This window comes from Sinocyclocheilus grahami, unplaced genomic scaffold (assembly GCF_001515645.1).
Source record: "Sinocyclocheilus grahami isolate Dianchi unplaced genomic scaffold, SAMN03320097.WGS_v1.1 scaffold338.1, whole genome shotgun sequence".
Lineage (NCBI taxonomy): Eukaryota > Metazoa > Chordata > Actinopteri > Cypriniformes > Cyprinidae > Sinocyclocheilus > Sinocyclocheilus grahami.
Window position 1 is genome coordinate 186,437 of NW_015505517.1, and position 7,494 is coordinate 193,930.

Genomic DNA, 7,494 nt, shown 5'->3' on the forward strand with positions numbered 1-7,494 from the left:
TCTTGAGCACCAAATCAGCATATTAGCATGATTTCCTAAGGATACCTAAAGAGTAAAGACTAGAGTACTTGGTGGTGCTAAAAATTCAGCTTTTCTATCACAAAAATACATATTATTTTAAAATACATTCAAAGAGAAAACAATTATTTGAAATTGTAATAATATTTCACCATAGTACCCGTTCTATCACTGTATTTTGATCAATAAATGCAGTCTTGGTGAGCATAAAAATCTTACAGACCCCAAACTTTTGACGTGTATATTTAAAGGCTGATCTGATCTGGCAGCTCACAGAATTGTTAAATCACAAGTAAAACTTTAAAAAGCTGCTATATTCTGTCTAAATATCAGTCTAATTAGAGGCTTTTATAAGACAATGAACATTTGTCCTTTAGTATCTTCTGTAGAAGGTATTTATGTCCTGATTGTGTCCTTATTAGTTATTAGCATGTTTGCCGATGTTTCCCTATTAAGGATCTTTGATTTCCTTTTGTTGTGCCAGTTTCTTTTTGTGTGACTCTTTCCTTTGTTTCTTTTGTTGCAGGGTCTGTACACAGGCCTTGGAATCGTACAATCTCTTCCTGAGCAGCGCAGTAACAGATGGTCTGAAATTGTGGGACCTGCGCACTGCAAGGTAGGTCCCTTAATCTCCGGGTTTTCTGAGACCTTTAGAGGGAAAGACAGCAAAATTCCATTTAGAAACCTAAATGTTGAATATTCAATAGTTGTCTGATGCAAAATATATTTTGATAAAGATGACAATGTTCCTGTGATTTAGTTAGCTGCAATGGCCTTCCACATACTGTATGATGCTTAAGTTATGTTTTTCCAGCCTAGCATACATTTTCAAGCTCTCACCTCACTAAAGCACTGATAACCTGTCCTTCAGAAAAGTGAGTAACGGTCAAATCCCAGGGTGTTTATAGGCTTGTGGGATACTATGATTACATAATGCCCATCAGTTTGTTAAGATCAACCAGGATTAAGTTTAGTCAGAAATGTACATATATCATTTAAACTAAGAATCCAAAATTTCCATATTCTCTCAAAGCTAAGCTTTTGCCGGGCCTCAGCCAAAAGGGTTTTGGAAAGAATTCTTTCTGTGCAGTTGACCTAACAGTAATCACTTTACTTTAGCTGGACAATGCTGTTTCTTTCACAGTCCCTCACTGATCTGTGTAAGACCTTGTTAAATATATAGATAAATAGACGCCAACACCAAAGGAATTTGAAAAATAAACCTGCTAATAAATTCTAAATTGAATCTTAATTCAATTAGTTCAAGTTCAAAATTAATTTAGTTCTTGTATAATTCAAGGTGAACATGTTTTCATATCCATTTATTATTTGAAATCTGTTCATCCTCATGATGTTGCAAACACATATTTTTCAGTCTGGAGAGTCTGGAACTTTCTGCACATATTCTGGTACCTGTAGTTTCTGTCTCTGTTCTAGTTTTGTTTCTTTCTCCATAGGATGACAGATTAGTGCAAAATGGGGGGGTCAACTTGATGTGTTTACAGAGTGTTCTTAAAGTAACAGTTTGCCCAAACTTGAAATTTGTGAACCCCATATATATATATGTGTTACTTTTATGGTGTTTGTTTGTTTGGAGCTCTACAGAGCCAGTCCGCATTAATTTTTGATATGTGAAAAAAATTATTGCCAGGATATATTTTAAAAAACTAATCTTTTATGTTTTACAGAAGAAAGTGCTGTATGTCACACAGCTTTGGAAACAAACTTGGGAGAATAATGATGACTGATTTTCATTTCTGAGTGAACTTTGTAAACACATCAAACACAACTTGATGTGTTTACAGAGTGTTCTTAAAGTAACAGTTTGCCCAAACTTGAAATTTGTGAACCCCATATATATATATGTGTTACTTTTATGGTGTTTGTTTGTTTGGAGCTCTACAGAGCCAGTCCGCATTAATTTTTGATATGTGAAAAAAACTATTGCCAGGATATATTTTAAAAAACTAATCTTTTATGTTTTACAGAAGAAAGTGCTGTATGTCACACAGCTTTGGAAACAAACTTGGGAGAATAATGATGACTGATTTTCATTTCTGAGTGAACTATTGCTTTAAGAACACTCTGTAAACGCATCAGGGTGGAAAAAGCATTTTGGACCTGTCTATCCTCCTATGAAAGGATAAACAAAGCTAGAGAAGAGACAGCAAGTATAGGTACAGGAAACTGTGTGGAACGTTCCAGACTCTGAACATATTTTTCTACAAACCTAGTGATATTTTATGTCTATATAGATATTCTGCAGCTGAACCTCTCCATTTAGTTTCATTTACCTTACAAGAGAAGCTGAAGGAATGGATTAAATATATCTTGCCCTTCTTTTATTCTTGTGAAAAGGTGTGAATTGCTTCTATACTTATACATCCTGCATCCTATTATGCTTGGAGATCTTCCCGCTCCTACTTTCAAACTCCAGAAAGTGTCAAATACCTTTTTCTTGCCTTGATAAATATTTGCACCGAGTTCAGGTCAGGTTCTGGTCAGGAGCATTTAACAACCTCATCCATCCCCGCAGAAACGAACAGCTTTAACAAAGCATGAATTCTCTGCTTTAAAATAAAGTTCGATATATTATGTAAATGTACTGTAAGTTTCACAACTGACAATTTCCTCCCCAAGGAGGTCTATACTATCCGTTAGCTTTCCCATTCATTACAATGGCAGTTTTTCTGCTGCCGCACGTCCCCCCTGAAGTTCAATTTTGCCATCTTTGCTCATGGGAGCACGGAATGTCACATTAGCTGTAAAAATAATTTGACTGATCGCTCTTGAGTTACAGAAAAATGGCATCATTACAGGGACTGGCCGAAACAACATTGCAGGACAGCGTTTTTTTTTCTTCTTTAAATTCTTTGAAGGATTAGTTCCAGTGGAAAAGAGAAAGGAAAATTGTCAAAGAGAGGAAATCATGAAAAACACTTCAGACAGAATACTAAAGATAAATGCAGGTCAAACATGGGAAACATGGACGGGAGCGTATGTGAAAATTAGTGACATCATTTGCCTGCAGTCATTGACAAACTGAGGTCTGGCAATGAGAACCTTTCGGCTCAGGCCATTTTATGTGTATTTTTCCATTTTTCCACTTGCTCTGACTTCAAGCACGTGAAATGGCTTTATCTCCCCTCAGACTTCATTTAAAACACAAGTGACATCGTTCCAAAGGCCAAGACAAAACCTTCAGCCAAAAGCCAAGGAGCTCTGGAAGACTATCACCCTTCTCTGCTTGTTCTGGGACTGTATGTTTTGCATATCACAATTAAAATGCTTCCTTTCAGGTATAAAATAGTATATTGAACTTCAGGCTAAGAGGGGAGCAGCAGCCCTATGGATTTAGAATTATGTATGAGAAATACTGGCAACAGGTCCTGAAGTGCTTTCTAAAGACATTCTAAAAGCTCTTTTCTGAAACATCACTGTGTCTTCAGCTGCACAGGAGGTCAGGGCACCGCTGGTGGGACGCTGATTACTCAGTCAACACACACTTGAAAGTATTTTTTTAGCGTTTGTACATCCATGCCTCAGAATCTAGAGAATCGATTATTTTTGGGATCGACTCCAAACTATTCACTTGGCAGCCACTTTGGCAATGTCCTCAGACAGCTTGTTTATAGTCATTCATGTCACCTCCTTGAATGGGGAATAACCAAAATAACATGAAAATGCTGTTATGCACGTGCTATGCAGTTGCTAGAGTGTTCTGGGTGGTTGCTTGGTGGATTTTTTTGCTCCAAATCAGATCTCATTAGAAAGTAATAGCACACCTCTGCTCAGCAAGCTACAGAATTACATACCACATCTTGTACGATATATGTATATGATTTTGATAGCTGAATTTTGCCATTGCATAATACAAGAGTTTATTTTAAGGTGTCTGCAGGCTGAGTCTCTAGTGGTTCTCCGGTTGGCATGATGTTCGTTTCTGCTCTGGTGGTTGACTAAATGCGAAGAAAATATGTGGGCTTTACACAATAAATTTGTTTATGCTTTCTTTTAAAGCATAATCTTTTCTGGTAATGAGAAGCAGATTAACCTGGCATTCACAGGATGTGAATCAAGACCCAAATCTTCAGAAAAGCACCCTAGATTCATAAAGGCGTGCAAAGCAATCAGACTGAACACAACAACTAGATCCACTCATGTGATGAGCAAGAACCTCAGGCAATCTGTTTCATGATGTTTTTCTGTTCCTGTTGCAGTGCAAAATATTTTGACCTTCATATTAATATTTCTTGAGTTGTCTGCTCATGTGTATGCCAGAATTGTTGTTTGTTTAATTTGTTTTTATTGTATGCACAGAAACCGCGTGCTTGGCAGTCTATGCACTCTCATTAAAAGAGTTAATTTATTATATGGTTGTGCTGTTCCGTAAAGGTTGATGATAGGAGGTGGACTGAATGTTATGGCTAGCACTAAATCACTTTATATGCCCATTTTGTGACTTTCTTAATGGCATAACGATCTCATCAGGCACAAATCATAGGTTTATATTTGTAAAAATGTTAGGGTTAAGCACTAAAGGCAATTTCCCCTCTGTGGATTTTAAAATGGGTTAAATGATTTTTTAATGATGGATGCTCAAAGTGCAGACACAAAAGTCCCAACGAATGAACGTATGTTTGTTTGAATGTTGTTACTTCTCACCCAAAAAAGACTAACAACGATCCACAAATCTGTGTCTTATGGCTTCTAAATCTATATAGTACTTATTAACAAATTCAATTTCAAAATGGATCGCTGTGGACTGTAGGTCAATGATAGGTTTATGTCTGTGTGTGCGTGTAGCAGTAATGAGTTAGTATTATTTATTAATTTCCAGTAGAATGGTCGCTATAATCCAAAACATGGGAGAACCAATTAAATATTAATAACTGATTATACTGAAGTCATTACAAGCTTTATTTTTTGTTTTTCCAATAAATAAAACCCATATTCCATGATATGCTGTAGTTTGCCTTGCCAAATAATTATGTCAGTTAAATACCTTAACCAAGTTTAGTGTTTCATTCTTCTTAATATAACATGCTCCTCATATTTTGAGGGTTCAAACTTGTAGACTCATTAAAAACAAATATTGTGCAAATATCCCCTCTAGACATCACTTTTGTAATACTGCATTCAGAGCTTTATGGAGCACTCATACCTCTGAAGAAGTTTTTAAAGATTGAATTCAGCATTTGTTTTACAATGGCCTTTCTTTCACTTGAAGCTTTTCCAAGTATGTAATGTTATCTTCATATTAAGAATAAACTAGAAGAATGCAGGGAAATGTGGTCTAGCAATTGAAAACACAACCCCATCATGCATGGGAGTAATGAAGTGAAGCATCTTCTCATGTACTCTCTAAAGTTTCCTCCCGCGTTAGCTTACATAGTTCCCCTGGAAAACATTGGAGTCTGATGAAACATGGATCCTGATTATTTGATAGCACCTTCATGAAGAAAACACAGGCTCCAGATGTGTGGTCCTATGCCACTGAAAATTATCCTGTGGTTTTGGTCTTCTTAGTCATCATAGTGTTCCAGAAGATGGTTCCTATCTGCTGTATGATGCTTTGGATGAGCAGTGTCTGCTCAATGAATATTTACATACTAACGGAGGTGATGTCTCAAAGAAAGCCAAAATGAAAAGCTGATTTTAAACAGATTCACTTTAAGAACAGATGACCCTTTTGTTTTCATGCCAAAGACTTGACTTTCCTGAGTGTTTCCCCTTTCTGACTTGTAGAGTCAAATGTGAATATTGCGATTGTGTACAATGCAAGCGTGTCCAAATTTGGTATGGAATATGGATACATGCTGTATGTTATTAAGTCTAGGTGTATGCATTGTCCAGCTGCAAAGAAGTGGATCCTAATGGATAAATATTTTAATTAAAAGCATAAAGGGCAAAGTTAAGTCACTTTAGCTCATGGTATTTCATGTCAAACCCTTGCATATTACTGTAAACCAGTTTAGGAGTCAAAAAAATGCAAATTAGGCACATTCAAGAATTATTCACAAAACGTGACTAATCTCTCTTTCTGTCCATCACTGTCAGGTGTGTTCGCCACTATGGCAGCCATGTTAATCGCTATCACCATTGCACTGCGGTCTTGTTGCCCTGCGGTCGCTTCATAGCTACTGGCTCAGAGGACCATATTGTGAGTAGATTTACAGTAATATATCTCCTGCTGCAATTTCCTGTAAGCCTTGTCTCTGTTTTTTTCAGTTCATCCTCTCTCTGTGTTTATTGAGAATAGCTTCTGCTTGTTTTAGTGGGGTGTTTTACGGTGTCATGATTAAACACAAGGTGTAATAGAATTCATCAGACCAATAATTCATAGTATCTCCACATTTTTATAAGCATTGTACAAAATGTACAGAATAGTTGTAAATCAGATAATCCTGTTCTGGCCCAGTGTGAGCCTGTGTGTATTGACAGTGGTAATAAAACCACCATTCAGGACTGCTGAATACAACATTTCTCACATTAAAGGGGTCCTATTATGCTTTTTCACTTTTTCAACTTTAGTTAGTCTGTAATGTTGCTGTTTGAGCATAAAAAAGATCTGCAAAGTTACAAAGTCCACTTCAAAAGGAGATATTTTATTTAACAGAAATCACTTTTCAAAAACTACAACGAACGACTCTTTTGGACTACAACGCATATTTTCCAGGATTTGTGATAGTATTTGAGCAGCGAGTCCAGTGACCGTGAGCAGCAAAGCCCGCGCTGACTGACACGCTCTTTACAAATTCAAATGTTGCCGCTTCAAACGACAGGTTTTACGGCAGGATAATCGAACGCTCATTGGCTCTCACCTGCATTCGTCACAGATTGCGACATTCCGTGTTTTTGGTGAGGTGTGTTTGAATGATGCGCGCGCGCCTTCACGAGTTCACAGAGTGGATCAGGAAAATTATCTGGATAATATTTTCAGCGATTAACAACATAAATTCTGCTCTGGATCACACAAACATACTGTATTCTGCCAGAGAGGACTGCGGGTGCAACGCATCACTTGGATTACAGTTGGTGCTGCTTTTGACATTTTTGCAATGATTGTAATTGCATTTATCTGTCTGTCATGTTGAAGAAAAAGGTGGATATTGTTACTAAAATGGTTATTTTCCTGCATAGTTTGGTCATTTGCGTTTGATATCCTTTTATATTTGCTATAAAATGGGTAGGTTAAGGTTTGGGGGTAGGTTAAGGGGTCTAAAAATCTAAATTGCGTATTAATACAATTATAAAAATGCATATTCGCCGTAAAATGGGTAGGTTTAGGTTCGGAGGTAGGTTAAGGGATCTAAAAATCTAAATCGCTTATTGATAAAATGATAAAAATATAAAAATGCGAATATCTTGATGATATGAAAGATACGTAAATATTTGTACGTTTTTTAGCTAAAAATACGCAGCGATTTGGCGATTTGTAACGTTGAAATACGTCTAAATTGTACGTTTTAGCAT

General features: G+C 36.7%; 1 pseudogene; it reads left to right on the top strand.

Annotated features, from left to right (window-relative positions):
• LOC107602914 (WD repeat-containing protein 27-like) overlaps positions 1-7,494 on the top strand; it is a 38,544-nt pseudogene that overhangs the window by 21,359 nt on the left and 9,691 nt on the right.